This window comes from Petaurus breviceps, unplaced genomic scaffold (genome assembly GCF_028583685.1).
Source record: "Petaurus breviceps papuanus isolate PSGF00001 unplaced genomic scaffold, PetGlider_PUasm1.0 90564, whole genome shotgun sequence".
Classification (NCBI taxonomy): domain Eukaryota; kingdom Metazoa; phylum Chordata; class Mammalia; order Diprotodontia; family Petauridae; genus Petaurus; species Petaurus breviceps.
Window position 1 is genome coordinate 2,472,297 of NW_027187275.1, and position 22,515 is coordinate 2,494,811.

Here is a 22,515-nt window from a genome sequence, read left to right on the forward strand (position 1 = left end):
TGATAGTCTTCATTATTGTAAATTATTTCAGCTGTAATGTTAAGACAAAGACGCAACACACAAAGCAAAATGGAACAAAGGTTCAAATGGGATATTATTAAAATGTCAAAGTGAGTAGCAGATGGGGTTTGCATGGCTCAGTGGATTAGTCACCAGGCCCCATTACCTTGGGGACTCCAGTAAAATCTAGTTCTCAGTAGAATGATCAGAAGGTAAAAAGAAAGAGCACATACAGAACTGAATCCATCGTCTCACTCATGTCCCACAGCATTAAAACCCAGAGGTTTGGAGTTTGGGGGTTGTTTTTTTAAGATCAGAATATAGATGAATACTGCAATTTGTATGTGGAAGGAGGAGTTCTTTTAGAGCACAGATTCTTAATCTAAGGTTTGCTGGGTTTTTTAAAAATTATTTTGATAACTGTATTTCAATAGAATTGGTTTCATTAGTAATCCTATGAATTTTATTTTACATATTTCAAAATATTCTTCTGAGAATGGGCACACCCGCAGGCTTTACCAGATCTATAACACAAAATAAGTTAACAGCACCATTTTTCAAGATTGTTGCCTTTAGATAGTGTGGAGGGAAAAAAAGGAAGCAAAAACTCGTGTTTATATGACACTTTGAGGTTTACAAACACATTACGTGCATCAGCTCATTAAAATAACCCCAGGAGGTAGGTGCAATTATTATCCCCATTTTATAGATGTAATGGGAAAGAAGAAAAGAAACAATCATTAATTAGACATCAACCATGTTCTAAACACTGTACTAAGCACTTCACAAATATTATCTCACTTAATCCTCCCAAAAATCCTGGGAGATAGATGCTCTATCATTATCCCCATTTTACAGTTGAGAAAACTAAGGCAGATAGAAGGCAAATGACATATTAATAAGTGAGGGCAGATCTAAACTCAGTCCTTTCTGACTCTAGGTCCAGTGCTCTACCTGCTGCACCACCCAGCTGCCTCTAAGAAGGATATGTAGATGGCATGTCCTTCTCAGCAGAGCATTTATTTATGAAAGGGCAGTAGGAAAAAATGCCCTTGATTCTAATGCAGATTCAGATCAACATCAGATGCCATATGGAGGGATACTTGAAAGACTATCGCTTTATAACAGCCACAGAAAATAAACAGTAAAAAAATACGACTCTCTCATCAAGGTCAGCTTCCTTTAGTCTATTACGCATGTCCACTCTTCAAAGAAAACTAGAAAACAGAAGGTAAGGTCTTGGAGAACATGACTACTTTCTGGGGGTCCTTTGTGTCCCCTATACTCAGCAAGGTCCCTATTCTTTTTGCTTTTTTGTTTAGTTCTAATTGGTGATATTATTGATAAGGGAAACTCCCAGTATATATAAATATAACTCATTAAAATTCAACATGTATTTATTAAGAACCTACCATTTGCCACTATTGGGAGTCTACCAGTCCTTGTGCTAGGCTCTGGAGACATGAAAACAAAAGCTGAACCAGTTCCTGTCATCAGGGAATGAACAGCTATAACTTAGAGTCCAAGGGAGTTGTTTGGGAGCACTGAGATAACCAATATGTCAAAGGTCATACAGTTGACATGTGCCAGGTAGAGTACTTGAGCCTGTGTCTTCCTTCCGGATTTCAAGATCAGCTCTGACATCTGTCATGCCAGACTGCTTTCACCTAGCACACAGTAGGTGTTCAATTTTTTTTCACTTGAATTGAATTGAAATGTAGCCAGTTTGTTTTCTTCAGAATTTTGATTGATTTATTTGATTTTTATGGTGCCTACACATTGGGTCTGAGATGGTCGATTAAGATTCTATGATAATATTAGTGAAGGAAAGGCAGCACAGTGCTGGAAGTAAAGACAGAAAGACCTAAAGTTGAATCCTACCTCAGACTAGCTGTGTGACTTTGGGCAAGTCACTTAACCTCTGTCTGCCTATATTTCCTTATGTATGGATGATAATAATAGCATCTATCTCTTGGGGCTGTGTAAGAATCATATGAGAAAACATGGAAAACAAGTTGCAAGCCTTAAGGTGTTGTCTAGCTAGGTATTATTGTTATTCATATTATGATTATTCATCATTGAGTGGAAACTTTGCTAAGCTGTTCTCAGGCATGAAGGAAAAAGTGGCATTTTGCATAGGAAATCCTGTGGCACCTGTTTTATACAAATGCTTTTTGGTACCGGTTCAGAACTATTTGTGTGGTATTTTGATACTTCAAATAAACATCCCTGGGTTGCACACAGTTCACTATATTAAACAGTGCTGGGACTGGCAGCTTACTTGGCAATACAGAACATTCTTCAATATGGAGATAGAAGCCAATGTGTCCTACAGCAAAGAGAGGGGAAACAGTGGCACAGTGGGAATCTACTCTTGTATTACATTGACTTTTGAAAAGCAGAGAGACACCTGCTCCTTTGAAAAGTTTAGTTTGGTTCTTGAGAACCTTCTTAGAGCCCATTAGCACTAAAAAAAAAATCCGCTGTCAAGAAATTGCAATAAAGGACCAAATTGAAAGTAGAACAGGAGTCTCTTATTGCTACATGGTGCCAATTATATTACCACATTGTTTCTTCACTGCAAGACTGATAAGAATCTACAAGCGCCCAGAGCCCAAGGGATTTGAACATGTCTGGTGAAAATTGGAAATCAATGGGAGTCTATAATCACAAGCAAATGGCATCATTTTCATTGGGGTAAAAAGATGACAGGAATCACAGGGCTGCTGTGGAAGCTGCCGCGTACAGGGTGTTTGTGGAAACCTTCTCATCATCCTAAGGACAGCACTGCCGAGTAATGGAAACACCTGGCCTGCTATTAACGGTGCTCTTGCTCCCGTGTGCAAAGGCATCATTCTGAAGGCAACAAAGAGAAGACCAGAGCACATTTGTTACCCAACTTGGGTGAAAATTTTTAATGAATTTTTTTTTAATTAATGGTTGAGAAGAGGATTCATTTTCTGCATCTGATTTCTGTATTTATCTGTAATCCTGGTACCAAGTGGGCAAATATTTCCAAGCTTTCTGTCAATACACCACAAATTCATCTCAATTTTGACTTGAAGCAAACTCCATTTCCAAAGCTACGAGGTAATTTTGTCTCCAGGGCCATTCAGTCCTGGCTCTTGCTTAAGCAAAGCCTACCAATTCAATGTGACAATGAGAATTATCCACTGGGGGCCAAATGAAAACCACCAAACATTTAATTTCATTGCAAGTGCCTATTTTCCCCCTCGCTGAAATTACATGTCTTTTTTTCCCCCTTCTCTTGATTTTTCGCCTATTACATGATGTGTTCAATTCAAAGCTGTCCTTGAGCTCTCCAAGTCTCAGGCTGAGATAGAAAGCTACAGTTCAGCGGTACAAATACGTAGCAATTATGAAAGCCATGAATGCATATATCCATAGAGCAGGTAGGTAGAACACTAAATGTCAGCCTGCCCAAGATAAACACAAAAAGAGATGTCACTCTCCAGACAACCATGTCTTTTGAAGAGTTTCAGAATGTAAACCAAGGTTAGCTTAGCAACAACTATAGCTAGACTGCCCACCTTCTGAACAGAAGAGGGTGTGCTGAATTTGACAGGTGCATATAGGACAGTTCTCTGTAGACATGGACTGTCTGAATGCCGATTTCTTTTTAACATTTCAGGATATATAAGATGTGTTGAGATCCTGCTATTAACTTGGGGAAATCGAGAAAGAGAATGAAGTTTTTAGTTGTATGAGGATGAATAAGTGATTGTACTCAGGGAGATTTTTAAGACTAAAGTCAGTGTCTGGACTTGGAATTTCTAGGGAACAAAAAGCACCAGATGTCGTTGGGAAGCTATGTATTAACTGTTTGAATGAAATTTCAGAACAAAACTAGAGAGCATCCAAAGGAGAGCAATGAGGATAGTGAAAAGCCTCAAGTTCATGCCAAATTCAGATCATTGAAAGAAACCAGGGATGTTTAACCTGGAAGGGGAAAGATGTGGCTTGGGAGTCAGGGAGAACACTGCTTTCAAGTATTTGATGGGCTGTAATGTGGACAAGGGATCTTATCTGTTCTGCTTGGCCCCAGAAAGCAAAACAGGAAGCAATTGGTAGATATTAGAGAGACAGATTTGGCTTCAATATTAGGAGAAAATTTCCTAACAGAACTATCCAAAGATGGGATGGGTCACTTTAGGAGATAGAAAGCTCTCCTTCGCTGGAAGGATTCCCTGCAGTTCCTTTCCATATGCATTGGTTAAGTTCCTACAGGAGTGCCAGAACCCATATTTAGGCAAAGAGTGGTGGTTGTATTATATATATATTACATTTAGGAGACAGTTTTCATTTATGACTCAGGCTCAATGTCCCTTCAAATTCTGAAATTCTAGCATTCTGGGATTTACAATTCTGGGTTTACAATCCTTTACAAGCCATAAAGTTTGAGATGATTTTCAAAAAAGCCTACACTTGACCTTTTTCTTTTGTCTTCCTTTCCAATATTCTTCTTTTAACTCCATGATTAGTTTGTTAGCTGGGTTATAGATCACATGGAGGGGAGTAGAGGGTAATAAGACTAAAAAAGGAGGAAAATGTTGGTTTTCAAAGGGCTTTAATTAGCCAAAGGATTACATATATTTGATTATGGGGTAACAGGGAGCCAATACAGTTTATTGAGCTGTGGAGAAGCAGTGCTAGGAAACGCCAGCTATGAGTTTCAAAATTACTGGATTCATTTCAAAATACGTTCTTTAAAGACCTTTGGCCACTTTGCAGACCTGTATCTGTGTCATTTTCCATTTCAAATTGTAAAATAATTATTAAGCATCAACTATGTTGCAAGTTATATTTGAGTCCACTATGTTCCAATTTATGTTTGAAGCCTTTTTTGATCCCCTCAGTTAGTGCTCCCTACCTCTCAAAGTTGTTTTGTATTTATCTAAATACAGATTGTACCTTCCTAGTAAAATATAAACTCGTTAAAGGCAAGGACTATTTATTTTTCTGTTGTGTTTTTTTTTTCATGCCCAGCATGTGGTTTGCCCATAGTCAACACTGAAATGTTTGTTGAAATGAATTGCATTGACATTAACTTGCAACTACAAGTTTGTTTTCATTCCTTTGGATACTTTGGTACACAGTTTTCTTTTGTACACCTGGTATAGCCTCCAGTGCAAGGTAAGTGAACACCTGTGGAAGGCAATAGAGTTTATAGCAAGGGCAAGCAGAGAAATGAGGACAGAAGGGGAGTGAGCAAGGGAAGCCGTATTGGTTCAGACATCTCCCTGGCGGCATTTGGGGTTAAGTGACTTGCCCGAGGTCACACAGTTAGTGTGTCAAGGTCTGAAGTCAGATTTGAATTCAGGTCTTCCTGACTCCAGGGCCAGTGCTCTATTCACTGTGCCACCTAGCTGCCCCCTGCCATTCCTTTCTTAGGGTCTGTTTCATAACACTATTCCAAGCTTTGCCTGGGCATCAGTAGCCACCCTTAGCTGTCCCCTTTTCTTAACAACTAGCAGAATCAGGAGCCATGTACCTTTGGAGTGCCAGAAGGGAGCAAGGTCTGAATTCCCTAAACACCACACAGAAGAGTGAAAACTCAAGAACCCCACTTTCCCACCCTAAGTTCACCCTAACTTATTTTACTTGCATGAAAGTAGAGTAAATTATAAAATAAGCCATCAGACAAGTTCCAGCTTGTGATGAAGTGTAATTAAAAGGTGTCACACATTTACCAACTGGCTCACCTGTAGCCAAGCATATGGGGCTAGAAAAAATACTTCACAGCTTCGAAAGATTCTAGTTGCCTGCAGAGCAAAACCATGTCAGCCTGACAGAGCCTGATTTAATTATTTTAAAGTCAAAATAATTAATAAGTTCCTCATTCTCCAACAGGAAAGCATGAAATGTGTCTCAATAAAATAATTCATAGCCTACATGGGCTGCTGCAGCGAAAGAGAAGTTTTTCCCAGTCAATCTGGGCAGAGATGACTGCTGTATATTTGGAATGTTATTTCCTTGCTGGGCTTCCCCCTGAAGTGAGAGTTCTGAATGCTACATTTCCTCCAGCCAACACGGCTTGGCTCGAATGCACCAGGGAGACACTGCTTCTTCTTCCTCCTGTTCCTTCCAACTGATCCACCTGAGTGATGTGCCTAGTTGTAAATGGGCTGATCTGACTTGGGGAACCTTTCATCTCCAAAACTTAAATGTTTGCTTACAGTAAATGCACAAGGGGAGGAAAGTCCTGGAAAGCATTGGAGCCCAAGCATAGTATTCCAGAGAGGAGCAGAAAGGCAGATGGTAAGAAAGCCAAGGAAAGGAATCATTATAGGGAAATAGCAGTGAAGAGTGTGGCAAGTGGATGTTCATTCGAATCCTTCTGTTCATAAATTCTCCCATGCTTCCTCACTCACCGGCTACCTGCAGGTGTACAGGATAAAGGGGGAAAGGATGTGAAGGGCAACAGGGAAAAATCAAGGAAACATAGATTTAGATCTGGAATGGATCTTAGAAGTCATGGAGTCTGATTCCCTCATTTTACACATGAGGAAACTGGGGAGCAGAGAAGTCAAGAGACTTCCCCAAGGTCATATAGCTCATAAATATCAGAGGCACAATTTGAACTCACATATTTCTGACTCCAGATAGGCCAGAGTGTGATTGGGAAACAATGGTCAGGGAAAAAAAATTTAGACAGGGTATTATCATTGTTGCTAGAGATAGGAATTAGATGATCAAGTAGTCTGTGGAAATCATGAAAGGTTCAAATTTCTGAAAAGGGGAAATCAGGAACCTAGGTTCTGATTCAAGCTGTGCCTACTTTGGCTCAAAAAACAGACTCTTCAGGTTTAGAGTCAATGGCATCGGGTTCAAATCCTGACTCCAACATCTGCTATCTACAGAACTTTGTTCAAGATCTTGAACCTCTCTTGACCCCAGTTTCCCAAACTTTGAAATGGGGGATTGGACCAAATGACCTCTAAGAACCTCTCCAAATCTATGCTCCTATGATCCTGTGATCTACTAGCCATGTTACCCTGAGTAAAGAACTTTTCCTCTCAGGGTGTTAGTTTCCTTGTTTATGAAATGATCTGACCTGTTTGTATCCTCAGCACCTACAGCCATACATAGAACATGCATAGTTGATGCTTAATAAATACTTCCTGATTGGTTGGTTTCTATGATTCATGATTCTAAACCACTTCTTTGGAAACTTTCAAAATCATATTCTTTCACTGTTGTTGTTCAGTCATGTCTGGCTCTTTGTGACCCGATTTGGAGTTTTCTTGGCAAAGATACTGCAGTGATATGCCATTTCCTGCTCCAGCTCACTTTACAGATGAAGAAACTAAGGCAGATAAGGTTAAGTGATTAGCCCATGGAAACATCTAAAGTCAGATTTGAACTCAAGTCTCCATGACTCCAGGTCCTACAATTTATCCAGTGGGCCATCTGGCTGCCCATTCTTTCACTATAAATGGGATCATTTTTTCCTGACAATTTATTATTATTTTATATATAGAGGCTCATATTTTATTTCTCAGGAGGATCATATACAGTCAAAAGATATGATCCCTGACCCTCTGAAGGTACCATTTTAATAAAAGCTTAACAACTTAGAGATTTAACTGCCTTAATGACTCAGTAGAGCTAGAAAGACCTGAGGTAAAATCCAGCCTCAGACACTTAGTACCTGTGTGACCTTAGGCAAGTCACTTAATCTCTGTTTGACTCAGTTTCCTCCACTGTAATATGAGGATACTAATAATAATGTTTACCTCTCAGAATTGTCGTGAGGCTTAAATGTGATAATATTCATAAAGCATTTTGCAAACTTTAAAGCACTATATTGATGCTTGCCAGCTAGTATTATCATATGTAGGATTAAGGTATTTTACAAATAATCTTGTTCAACCCCTTCATTTTATAGACTCAGACATTGAGGGCCATAGACAAGAGGCAAGCTGCACAAAGCCTCAAAGATTTTAGGGAACAGAGCTAGAATTTGGGATCCTTTCCATTGTTAGTCACGGGATCACAGAATAATAGATTTCAAACTGAAAGAGGCCTCTAATCGGGGGTTTAATTGCCTCAGTTTATAGGGGAAGGAGTTGAGACCAGAGAAGGAAAGAAGGACCCAATAAGTACTAATTATCCTCTCATAGACCGATCTGAAAAACCAGGTGTTTATGGGGAGTGACTAAAGCATGGCCAAGACAACCTCCTCATTTTGGCCATCAATAATTAATATGTCCCTATATAACTGAGTCAGAAGTCATGATCAGTATCAAGGGTGGAGTTGATCAAAATAACGCAGAACTGCTCTATCCAGAGTCTACCTCATCAACCCCATTATATATTTCACATAGGCAAGACTTGGTGTTCTCCTATGCCTTGAATTGGTGAGCATTCACCAGAACTTTCACTCAATAAATATTCATAAATTAAATGAATGACTCTGCATCTGTGTTAAATGAAAAATTCAAAGTGTCCCCAACTGAAGTTTTTTGGATTACTAGTGTTTATACAAACAAAATTCAGTATAGAGTGCTATATTTATTGAATGCCTACTCTGTTAGCTACTGTGAGGGGCACAGAAACAAGAAAAACAAGAGTCCATATTTATAAGGGGTTTCAAAATGGTCTAATGCATTTGATCACTGAATCTCAGCATTGAAAAGTATCTCAGAGGCCATCTACTCTGACCTATATCTGACCAAGAAATGTCTCTACAACATATCTGTCCAGAGGTCCTTGGGCCTTCTGAGGAGGAACTGATTGCCCACCAAGGTAGATCATTCCACTTTAATGTGTCTATAGTCCAGGGGTGGGAAATCTTTAGATTCAGTCAAAGAGCCTCATTTGAGGACCTAGAGGGCCACATGTGGCCTCAAGGCTACAGGCTCCCCATCCCTGCTCTAGTCACTAGAATAATGGGGACAAGTGCAAGCATAGAATATATCAAAAACTGAACTGATTCAAGTTCCCTAAGTGGAAGAGGCTAGGGTTTGTGATTCCAGGACAGGGACGGTGTCTTAAAAGGGAAAGAATGAAGCATGAATGAACTGGTTCCAGTCTACTAAGCACATTGTTATTGCCTATATCGATCAATAAACATTTATTAAGCACCTGCTATGTGCCAGGCACTGCACTAAGTGCTGAGGATAAAAAAGGAGTTCACACTCTAATGAGGGAGACAACATGCAAAAAAGATATGCAAAGCAAGCTGTATGTAGGATAAAATAGGAATTATTGAATGGGGGAAGGGAGGTGACATAGTCAGACCTAAGTTTAGGAAAATCATTTCAGTGGCTGAATGGCAGATGGATGAGTGCTGTAATAATCCAGGCATGAGGCGATAAAGGCCTGCACCAGAATGGTGTCAGTGAAGGAGAAGAGAATTGTGCATATTCAAGAGATGTTGCCGAGGTGAAACCAATAAACCTTGGCAACTGATAGAATGTGGGGGGGAGGTGAAAGATAGGAAGGAGTCCAGGATGATACCTAGGTCATGAGCCTGGGAAACTGGGAGAATAATGGTGCCCTCCACAATATTCGGGAAGATGTGGGGGGTGGGAGAGATAGGATTTAAGAAGAAAGATAATGAGTTCAGTTTTGGACACATTTAGTTTAAGATGTCTACTGGAGTGCTCACTTTGGCAGCACATGTACTGAAATTGGAACGATACAAAGATTAGCATGGAAGAATGATGTACAAAGTTGTGAAGCATTCCATATCTTTTACTTGCTTTCTCAAGGAAGGGAGAGGGCAGGGAAAGAATTTGGAACTCAAAATTCTTTTTAAATGAATTTTTTTTACATGTAAAAATAAGAGAGGAAAAAAAAGAATGTATGGGTGGTAGTCAAGAGGCTAGTTTTGAATCCTGGCCCTACTCCTTTGACTCTGTTGATTCATCCCTTTGCCTCTCCAGGTCTCGGTTCTCTGAGATCCTTTAATATTCTCCAATGATGATTTTCATGTACATTATCTATTCTTATTCTAACAGACCTGTGTGACAGACAGAGCAGGAGCTACTATGGTAAGCATCATGGCCTAGTGGACAGAGGACCAGATATGGACTAAGATATGAGTTCAAACTCAGCCTTCAATACCTGCTGGTTGTGTGACCTTGCAGAAATCATGTCTCTGAAATTCAAGCAAGTTTCTCCAAGAAGGGAATTCCCACACAATGAAATCACCAGTCTTTGATACGTTACAAAGACACAGAAAATAAGGCTCAAAGAAATTCAGTGACTTGTCTAAGAGCATATAACTGGTGAGAAATACATATAGTAACCTGGATTTCTGACTCCAAGTTTGGTGATGTTTCCCCTAAACAACATTGCTTTGTCTCTGTTCAAATGCAAAAGGCATTAAATAGCCACCTACTCTGTGCAAGGCACTGTGCAGGATAACATTATAAAGGCAGAAACACAAATGGTCACTGTTCTCAAGGAACTTCTAGTATACTTGTGTGTATATGCACATATATGTATATATATGATTATTTGAAGAGGGAGAATGTACTAATTGCCTCAGCTAAATGTCCCTAGGATATTATGTTTTATTTTCTCAGTTATCTATTTCTTTTTTAAATTTTTTATTAATTTTTCATATTTAATATTCACTTTTATAAGATTTTGATTTCTAAACTTTTTCCCTCCCTTATAAAAGTGAATATTAAAAATAAAAACTTAACATGTTTCCATATTAGTCTTGTTGTGAAAGAAGAATCAGAACAAAAAGGAAAAACCACGAAAAAGAGAAAATGGTATGCTTTCATCTGCATTCAGAATTCATAGTTGTTTCTCTGAATGTAGATAGCATTTTCCATCATGAGTCTTTTAGAATTGTCTTAGATTGCATTGCTCAGAAGGGCTAAGTCTATCAAAGTTGGTCATTGCACAATGTTAATTGTTAATTACAAATAACATAATAATAACATTATTAATTATATATCATTTATATATAATTTTTATTTATATATAATATTATATAATATATAATAGACATATTTATAATTATTTATTTATAATATTAGATATTATAATATTATATTATATTAAACAAATAATAACAACAGTAATTGTTAATTACTGTTACTGTGTGCCCTGTTCTCCTGGTTCTGCTCACTTCATTCAGCATCAATTTGTATAAGTCTTTCGAGGTTTTTCTGAAATCCACCTGCTCATCATTTCTTATGGAACAATAGTATTCCATTGCATTCACATCCCACAACTTGTTCAGCCATTCCCCAATTGATGGGCATTCCCTCAGTTTGCAATTCTTTGCTGCCACGGAAAGAGCTGCTATAAAGGTTTTTGTACAAGTGGATCCTTTTCCCTTTTATATGATCTCTTTGGGATCCAGACCTAGCAGTGGTATTGCTGGATCAAAGGGTATGTGCAGTTTTATAGCCTTTTAGTCATAGTTCCAGACTGCTCTCCAGAGTGGTTGTATCAGTTCACAACTCCATCAGCAATACATTAGTGTTTCAATTTCCCCACATCTCGAACATTTATTATTTTCTTGTTTTGTCATATTAGCCAGTCTGATAGGCGTGATGTGTCAGTTATCTATTTCTTAGTCTAATTTTTATGGATTTTTTAAAAGACATTTTTCTTTCCTCATCTCAGCTCTTACTTCTTGCAACTGTCAGAGTATACAACTTCAGTACAGACACTCTTCTCCTTCTCCTCTCTATACATTAGAATTTTCAGTTCTTTTTTTTTAAAGCAATTGGGGTTAAGTAACTTGCTCAAGGTTACACAGCCAGTTATTTCTGGGTGTGGTGGTAAGTATCTGAGCCTGGATTCGATCCCAGGTCATCCCAACTCTGGGGCCGGTGCTTTTACTCACTGAGCCACCTGGCCATCCCGAATTTTCAGTTCTTTATATACTAAAGACCAGGGTGTTGGAAGATTTAGATTTTTTTGCCACTGCCTTTAAAAAAAAAGAACAATTTATATTATTATATCAATTGTGATATTATAAATTATTATACAATTATATTATATATTATATCATATAGCATATGATATTATATACAATATTATTATACAATTGTAAAATTGTAATAACGATTTATATTGTAATATCAACAATGTAACAGCCATTCATGATTCCAGAAGATCCAGGAGAGAAATGACCTAATGCCTGATGGAAAGACAATATGGTATATGACATCCATCCTTAGACATGGCAAATGAATGAATTTTTTTGCTGATGATTGTTATTCATTACAAAAGTTTTGTATTTTTGTTTCTCTGATAGGTACAGGGAAAGGAGATGGGAAGGAGAAAAATAAATAGTTGACAATTAAAAAAAAAGATGTTGACTGGACATCTATTTGGAGATGTCTGAAAGGCAGCTGGAGATGTAAGATTGGAGATTATCAGAGAAGTTGGTGCAGGGATTGTAAACTTGAGAATCATCAGCATGGAAATGGCAATTAAATCCATGAGAACTGACAAGATCACCAAGTGAACTACTATGTTGGGAGAAGAGATGAGGCCTCAGGACAGAACCCTAAGGGACACCTATGATTAGAGGGAACCACAGAGGGATCTGGAAGAAGATCCAGCAGAGACAGAGAAGGAGTGGTCAGATAGGAGGTATATGGCTAGAAGTGGGTGGTCTTCAAAAAGGCATTTGCCTCAGTCTAATAGTCTTGATCTGACTCTTTCCCAAACAGCTTTAGTGAAAACTCAAGGTCTCTCTCCAACATAGCAGAAATGGGTCCCTGTAAAATGGGCCTTAGTCCTTGGCTTCTATGTTTGTTCTCTGTTCTAGCTGAAGAGATTGGAGATTTCAAATTCATGAATTTCAAATGGTCAAGAGAGACAGTAGAGTCCCAGAAGTCGGCTCCCTAACCTATTCCAAGTAGGAGATGTGCTTCAGTCAGGCAAGCTGAGATGCCAGTCCTCATTATATTATGAAGTTTTTTTCCTTTATTTAAGCCTTTTAAATTTTCTGCTTGATTTAAGTTCCTCTTTGGAACTTCTTATGAACAGTTTTTAAAAGCCCATCTTTATAACTCAAGCTCCGAAGAAACCTTGTGGGGGTGTGGGAGTGTGTGTGTGTGTGTGTGTGTGTTTTCTGCAGGTGTTCCAACTGCAAGATTTTATGATTTTTTTGTCATCATTATGTGAAAATTATTTCAAATTTCTAATCTGTTTCACCTATGTCAATAGCATAATATGGCAGCTATGTATTTTCAGTGTTTTTGTGGCAAATCACAATTGCTTATATGAGTTAGATAGTGTCTTTGGGAAAGATAATTTTTACCATCATCTTCCTTATTCATGTCATCATTAAGTACAATTTTTACAAATTCATAGTATTTCCAGAGGATCCAGGAGAGACATGACCTGCTGCCTGACAAAGAGGAGATATAACAAATGACATGCATTTTTAGACATGGCAAATGAAGGAATTTGTTTTGTTGACTACTATTTTTCATTGCAAAAGTTTTTTTATTTGTTTTTCTTTCTTGGGGGGGGGGGTGAGGGGAAGTTGTGAAGGACAAAAATAAATGCTTGACAATTGGGGGGAGAAAAAGATGTCAACTGGACGTCCAGAGCTAAGGAAGGGAATTTAAAGATTAGGGAATTGAACCCCTTCCTTTTGTAGATATGAAAACTGAGGGTATTATTGTAGGCTAGGCCTGACACAGGTCAGTCTCCTGATGGTCTAGTATTGGAAAGGGTCAAGATACTCAGAAGTTATTCAACAGTTAACAAAAGGAGATTTACCTAACCATAGCACAGAAAGGATTCTCAACAAAGGAAGGCACAACTCCCATTGCCTCTATCCAGTTCCTCCAGCAGACTGTGGTAAGCCTGGCAATTTAGGACAACCACTAAGTCTTAAAGGCCCAGACAGACTTCACATGGGTGGATGTTTTTATGCACTGAGGTAAAAGGAAGCCCTATCAATATGTCCTGAGGCCACCAAAAAGTCACTTCAAGGAGGTTAGTTCACTGAAACAATCAAGTCTAAAGTATATTATCCTTGCCTTTTAGAGAAAGAATTAGCCTAACCTACATGGAAGTGGTGAGAAGAGATAAATATGGAAAGATAAACAATCCTGTCAGAGTCAGAAAAGTGAAGTGACTTGTCCAAAGTCATGAGACACTTTTCCAAGTCTACTGAGTCCTGGTTCATCCCTCTTCCTCTAAACCAAGCTGCCTTTCTCCAAAGTAATGCCTTAGGTATTATTAAAATAACTTCTACAGACTTTGCAAATGACATTCAAGTTGACAACCATTTAAAATAGGAAACTGGCAAATACATCAAGAAAGACACATAAACATAAGCACAACAATATAACACAAAGTATAGGGAAATCAATCCAGAAAGATAAATCACTGTAGAAAAATTTTGATAAATATTATGCCATTTCACCATTTCCTGTTTGACAATAATATAGATTCCTATAATGACCAGTCTTGGCCCAGTTTAATGTACTTTAAATGTACATTTCTCCCTTTTGGGGGGGAAGGGGATGCCAGATATGGGTATAGAATATTAAACATAGAATATTAAATCAGACTGACTCTGTGTTAATGTTTGGTTCATTTCGCTGAACTGCTTTTTTCCCTTTTAAAAAATTATTTTTTACAAAGGATTGTTTCCTGGTTAGGGACCAGGGGAGAGGTAGCTATATTTGAAAATGAAGGTATTATAAAAGCAAAACAGATCAATAAAAATTGTTTTAAGAAAAAAAAAATCATGGTGGGAGCGGAGCAAATCAAACTGAGAACAGAACAGATTTCTGTGGCTAATTATGTAAGAAAAACTGAGGTACATAAATAGAACAGCAGAGTATCCTGAACTATTTTTTAAAATATCATATCTATTCTATGAAATAGCAATTTAATAAATTAATTTATTAAATTAATGTTAATAAATTATGAAAATAAACTGGTGTGATATTAATACTGTATGTGGACATGTTATATAATTTTTTCCTTTAAAATTTTGAAGTCGAAAAATAGAAAATAATTTCAATTCAGTAAGGATACATTCTGGATTTTTGAGAGGGGGAGGCAGGACAATTGGGGTTAAGTGACTTGCCCAAGGTCACACTGCTAATTTGTGTGTGTGTGTGTGTGTGTGTGTATGTTTTGTCTGAGGCCGGATTTGAACTCAGGTCCTCTTGACTCCAGGGGCGGTGTTCTATTCACTGCACCACTTAGCCATTCCTCAGTAAGGATATATTAAGTGTACAACATGGGCTAGGCACTGTCCAGGGGATGCAAAGACAAAACTACAGCAGTCCTTGCTCTCAAGAAGTTTATTCTATAGGAAATTTTAAGAAATTTAGCCTGAAATGCTGCCAGTGTCGTTTGTTTTCTTAAATGTTGCCTCCTGGAGTTTTAGAAAGAGTGATTCCTTGGCCAATAACTCATCTAAATGGATGACAAAAAAAATAATAATAATTGAGCCTTTGATTGGTTCAGATCTATGATTTCTTTCATGAGGGAAACCTTCACATCAAAGGCCCCATGTCTACTCATAATGGGTAACTCACTTGTAATTTATAACTTTAAAACTTTGCTCAGAGTATTGGGAGATTGTGGTCTTATCAGTTTGCCATGGAGTTGGTCCCCATGAGTAGGAACTTGAACCAAGGTTTTCATGGGTTCATATGTATATTATATTGCTTCTCAAGCCTTTAATTAGAGGTCCATAAATTAATGACTCCTTCTAATATCAGACTTGGAATTTATGTTAATTGTGCTGGATTTGGCAACTCTGAAGGCAGCAACTGAAATATCAGCAAAATCAAGGTTAACTCAAACAAAGGAAAGAAGGCTGAAGACTTGCCATACATTTGGGATACCAGTGAGGTATGCTGTGATTGGAATAACAGTTGAGAGAGAAATTAAATGAAGTAAAATACTGAGAATCCATCTATTTCTTAAGGTCCAATGTATTGATACCATACTATAATTAGCCTGGTTATCCCCGAGATTCATCCCTTTAATTTGTACCAACTTCAGAAACTGTTTCCTGACAAAGTCTTATATTCAGAAACTAGCTTTTCCTCAAAGATTCTAGGGTGCATGATTAGAATTCAGATTAATACTTTTTTATCCCATAAAACAATGTAGGCTTTCTATTAATTGCACTGGGAAATTGTGCCCAAGTTTCCTTCTGTGCTCAGTGAGTCTGCGAATTAATTCATCCTCTTGTTAAAATTCCAGCTTCTGTTATCACCTGCTGCTTTGAAGGCTCAGGGTTGCATTTCCAGCCCTTCTCTGTCAGCTGCCAACTACATTAGCTGGAGGCAGCTAAGAAGTGAATCCTTGAGCAGAGAAAATCTACCTAGGGGAGGAGAGGCAGCTTTGACTTGCAAACAGCATCCAAGAACCCAGCAGAGATATCTGGAGAACCACCTGAATCATCGATCCGGAAAGCCATCATGAAAGGCAATGCCTCTTCCAGCCCAGATCAGAGCAGAGACTTAGATGGAAAGCTGCCGGGAAAGAGAGCCTTGTTCTCCAAATGCCTGTAAGACCAAAGGCTCAATCTGGCCCTTACCATAATGCTGTCTTGTGTAAACTCTTACCTGCAATTGGTACCAAGCTCAGTAGCCACCATCCCCCATAAGCATTCCTGAAATATATGTGACTTACATACTTAGAGGTTTAATGTTACCTTTGAGGAAATAAGCAAGTATCACTGATTAAAAGAATATTTATTTTCTAGCAGCTTCTCCATAAACCTCATACATTTTCCTGCCTGCCAAGTTATAATTAATTTGCTGATGTGCCTTGCCTATCCCAGGACTTCTGCTGCACAACACGGGTATTTCTCATTAAAATGAATCCTGCAGGCACTTTGTTATTGTTTAGTCCATGAGAAATATTGACAGAGTTTTTGTTTTTTTTTCTCTTTTTCCCCTCCATGTGTTTTATAAATGTTAAATGTAAAAGAACTTGGGTGTGTGGGTGTGTGTGTGTGTGGGTATGTGTTTGAGTGTACCTCTTTGAACTATTCTTTATCAATAATGCATTTGAAATTGCTGAGGCAGCAGAGGTAACCGTGATGTTTGGGGGATCGCATCTGCCTCCAAATCTTCAGATGACAAGGTTCCAGGTGCCTCATGAAGACACCTGAGAGAAGCCCACACTGATTTCTCTTCATGTAGTGTTCATCTGTGCACTATATCTGTGTTTGGGGATGTGGGGGAAGCTGTTTCAATGACAGGGCTAGCGGGGATGAACAGCATGCTCAGTCCTATATTTGTTTATTAAAATGCTGCCTGAAACGAAAGAACACTTGTACATTGTTTTATGCGCTCCGTCTCCATGTCACCAGTAATTATCTATTAATATTTGGGTCTTGTTTGCCTTACTTAGATCCCAGGCCCACTGGGAAGTGATCATTTCTTCTCTGTGATAGTCTATACAGTGCCAGATTTACAGCCAGTTTAAATAAATGTTAAATAAGAAGAATATCCAGTCAGCCAAGACTAGTTCTCTCAAGGGCGGGAGAGGGAAATAATAACCCACAACATCCTACTAGAGATGCCCCTGCAGGAGCATGGGGGATGGGGGGTAGGGTAGAAAGTCATTTGCTCCATTTTTCTTTTACCATCAAATGAAAAGGCCATGCTGTTTAACTATTTCAAGCCACAGGTTAAAAAAATAGCCATTAGCTCTTCTATGCAGATTTCTCCTATTCTTTTAATTGGGAATTAAATAATACCAATGACTTTCTGAACAGCTAAATCATAAGGGTAGAACTGCTCCCTTTTATTGGCAAGGTCTACCAGTATACCATTGTACAAATAACTAAATAGAAATATAATTCCAAAGTCTATTTGTTCTCTCAAAGATGAATAGGGGTAGTGAATAGAGCACTGGCCCTGAAGTCAGGAGGACCTGAGTTCAAATTCGACCTCAGACACTTAACACAAAAACTAGCCATGTGACCTTGGGCAAGTCAGTTAACCCCAATTGCCCTCCTCCCCAAAAAGGCAAAAAAAAATGATGAATAGGGGCTATAGGGAATCTACAGGGAAACTCTTAGCTCCATATTCTGTACACAATGGGTATTCAGTAATCACTTGAAAGTGAATCCCAAAATTTTCTTCTATAGTTCAGATGGACAAGATGAACATCCCTGTGTCCAGTTTCATTTCTCTATAAACTTACAAATCTGTCCTCATTGACTAAAAAGATGAGAGCTCCAAGCTGGAAAGGTAGAAGCTGATGGGAGATGCCATCAAAGTCTATAAAACTGCCAACCACAGGCATACAATAAAAACAGACCATTAAAAGGCTCTCAGAAAGCTTGAAGTCTGCAGTTTTAGGATCCCTCCCTAGATTGTCTTTCCCCTACTATATCACAAATGTAGCCACCTGCTACAATGTCCTATTCTTCAATCTTGTCATCTTTCTCTGATATATCTCAAATGTTTGTATACTCTCTCTACCACTTCTAGGTGAATGACTCCCAAATCGTTAACTACAGTCCTCGATTCTCTGCTGAGATCCAGACCCATTTCTCTAGCCACATGGATGGTCTACAGATACCTCAGATCAATGTGTTCAAAAGTGAGTAAGGAAAGGAAGTATTTTTATAAAGTCTACTATGTGTCAGGCACTGTGCTAAGTACTTTTATAAATATTATTTCATTTGATCCTCTCAACAAACCTGTGAGAAATATGCTATTATTATTATCATAATTTTACAGTTAGGGAAACAAAGACAGAGGTTCACAGGATCACACAGCTAGTAAGTATTTGAGGCTGAAATTTAACTCAGAACTTCCTGACTCCAGGCCCAGTGCTCTATCTGCTATACCACAGAATGCTTTCCCTTAACCCTGATCATCCTGAGAACTAAGCTATTATTTTAATAATTTCACAATTTTCAAAAGTAAACAAGTATCAGATAGAAGAGATGCAGTTGGATAGAAATTTTTCTGGGAAAGATTCAGTAGTTTTGATGAAGTTGAAGGTCAGTAGTGCGATGTGGCAGCCAAAAAAATGAATGAGGTCTCAAGTTACATTAAAAGGTACAACATCCAAGAATAAGGAAGTCATCATCACACTGAGTTCAGGAGCATTACATGGAGTTTGGGACAGTAGATTTTAGGGAGGCCATAACCTGGAAAGTATCAAAAGAAAGGAAACCAAACAATAAATAATAAACATTTATTAAGTGCCTACTATCTGCCAAACATTGTCTGGGGGATACAAAGAGGCAAAAGACAGTCCCTGCCCTCAAGGAGCTCACAATCTAATGGGGAAGATAGCATGCAAACAAATATATACAGGCAAGATATATACAGGATAAATGGGAATTAACAGAAAGAAAGCACTAGAATTAAGAGGGGTTGGAAAAGGCTTCCTATAAAACATAGCAGTTTAGTTGATATTTAAAGGAAGCCAATAGTCAGAGCAGAGGAGAGAGAGCATCCAGGTACAGAGGGACAGTCAAAGACAATGCCCAGAGTCCAGAGTTGGAATGTCTTGCTCATGGAATAGTCAGAGGTCACTGGAATAAGCTGGAAGAAGACTGGAAAGGTAGGAGTGAGCTAGGTTATGAAGGGCCGAACAGACATTTTGTATTTGATCCTAGAGGTGAAAGGAAGTAAAGTGGAGCTTATTGTCTACAGGGGTGACATCATCAGATCTGTGCTTTAGGAAAATCATTTTGGTGGCTAAATAGGGGAGGGATTGGAGTGGGGAGAGACTAGAGACTATTTCTTTTTTTTGGAGTGGGAAAGGCAGGGCAATTTGGGGTTAAGTGACTTGCCCAAGGTCACATGGCTAGTAAGTGTTAAGTGTCTGAGGCTGGATTTAAACTCAGGTCCTCCTGACTCCAGGGCTGGTGCTCTATTAAGACTTAAGACTATTTCAATATTGCAATAGTCCAGGCATTAGGTGACAAGAGCCTATAACAGCATGATAGCAGTGTCAGAGTATGGAAGGAGACATATTTGAGAATTGTTGCAAAGATAAAATCAATAGACCTTGACAATAGATTGGGTGGGGAAGGGTGAGAGATAGTGAGGAGACCAGGATGACTCATAGTCTGTGAGCTTGAGGGACTAGGAACATAATGTTGCCCCTTATAGTAATAGGGAAGATGGCAGATAGAGATGTTTTGAAGAGAAAGATAATGAGTTCAGCTTGGGGCATGTTTAGTTTAAGATGTCTACTAGACATCCAGTTTGAGATATCTGAAAGGCAATTGGACTTGCCAAATTAGAGGTCAGCAGACAGATTGGGGCAAGATAGGTAGGTCTGAGAATTGTCAGCCTAGGCTTGGTAATTAAATCCATGTAAGTTAATGAAATTACTAAGTGAAGTAGTATTGACTCTATATAGGCTATACTGTGAATGTGTATGTGTACTCCCTCTACACTATGGAGCGAGAAGAGAAGAGGTCCCAGGACAGAACTTTGAGGGACACCTACAGTTAGAGGCCATGATCTGGAAGAGGAGTCAGAGACAGAGAAGGAGCAGTCAAATAGGTAAGAGGAGAACCACGAGAGAAGGGCATCCTGAAAATTTAGAAAGAAGAGAGTGTCAAAGAGAGAATAATGAAAAGTGACAAAGTTTGCAGAGAGATCAAAGAGAATGGGGATAGAGAAAAGGCAACTAAAAGATCTTTGGTAAACTCGGAGAAGGTAGTTTCAGTGGGGAAGGCATACAGTAGAAGATGAAAAAGAGAGAGAGAAAGCAGAGGTGTCTACTATAGATGGCCTTTTGAAGGAGCCTAGCTACAAATGGCAGAAGAGATATGGGATGATAGTTAGCAAGGATGGAAGGATAAATTGAGGGTTTTTCAGGGTGGAAGAAACATAGGCAGGTTTGTAGGCAGTAGGGAAAGAGATAGAAAAAGATTAGAAATAAGTAAAAGAGTGAGGATGACAGAGAGGTCAATCTATTGGAGGAGACAGAATGGAATGGGAGAACTTAAACAAGTAGAGGGGTTAGCTTTGGCAATGAGTGGGGTTACTTCTTTATATGAGGCAGGGATGAAAATGGAGATAGTGATAAGATATATCTGAGTGATAGGAGATGAGGAAGATCATGGTGAATGGCCCAATTGAAGTTGTAACATAAATTTGTAGTGGGTCCAGTAAGAACAATTATGTGATTTTTCTCCATCTTTGTTCAGCAGTACATATGGAGGAGTGATCCAAAGCTATGTCTGGCTTGTTTGGAATTATTGGTAATATGATAAACAGGCTAGAAATTCAAGAGAGGAGAGAAGTGTAGAGTTGAATTGGTTCACCAGGGATCAAGATGGGTAAACAGGACAAAGGGGCTAGTGCAGAGGAGATGTTCTGGGAGAGAATTCAAAGAATTGAAGGTCATGATTTGGACAAAGAGTGGTATTTTGTAACGAAAGTCAGAGGGAGAGATGAGAAGTCAATAGATTATATTCAGAAGGGCCTTAAGTCTATTCTGTATGAGGTGAAATTGGTTGAAATATTCAAGTTGAGACTGGACAATTTTCTATTATGGATGTTGGAGAAGGGATCCTACATTAAGCAGAAGGATGGATTTAATGACTTTCAAAACCCCTTTCAACTCAGATTCTAGAGTTCTGAGTAAATTGGATCTAACCAAGGCAAATCTCTGTCCTTTGAAGGATAATTGAAGGATAATTCTTATGAAGTTCAGTTTTGGACATGTTGAATTGATGATATCTGTAGGACATCTAGTTTGATATATCTGAGAGGCAGCTGGAGTTGACAGATTGGAGGTCAGCAGACAGACTGGAGCAAGAGAGGTAGATTTGAGATGGTAATTGAGATGGTAATTAAATCCATGGAACTGAAGAAATCCACAAGTATTGAGTATTGAGGGAGTAGCAAAGAGGACCCTGTGACAGTAAATGTTTAGTAACCTGCTGGGGAGTAAGTTGTGTAAGGAGAAATTTACACACTACAAACTTTTTAAATTTAATCCATCACTGTCTTAAGTTTAGACAATCAACAAAAGAATAAATCAAGGCCCAATTTACATAGCAAAATGCTCACACCAAAAATTTAACAATCAGCTCTGTATAAAAATAAACTGACTCCAGTACATCATTGATTCACATTTTATTCCTCTGCATGTCCTACTTGCCATCCCAAATATAAGCCATTCAATCCCCTGCCTCTGTATACAACTAGATGGGGCAGTGGATTAATTGCTGGGCCTTGGATTGAGCTAGCTTCAGCACACCCAACTAGCCCTTGGTGACAGGATCAATGGAAGGACACCAATAAATGGACCATGAAAGCAGTGGATAGCACAAAGGAAAGAGCTTAGGTCCTAGAGTCAGAGAACCAAGGATCAAATCTTGCCTCTGACATTTAAAACCTTTGTGATTTTGGACAGGTCACTTAACCTCACTGGGTCTCCAGTGCTTAGTACAGGCCTGGCACATAGTAGGTATTTGACAAATGTTTATTGATTGATTGTTTCTTCATCTGTAACTAGAAGGGAGTCTCTTCCAGCTCTATAGCTATGATCCTATTACTTGGCCTAACCCAGTATAGCCTTTTTCATGTT

General features: G+C 38.6%; 1 pseudogene; it reads left to right on the forward strand.

Moving 5' to 3' along the window:
* The first annotated feature begins 9,626 nt into the window (after nt 1-9,626).
* Nucleotides 9,627-9,721, forward strand: LOC138142356 (U6 spliceosomal RNA; annotated as a pseudogene).
* Nucleotides 9,722-22,515: the final 12,794 nt, after the last annotated feature.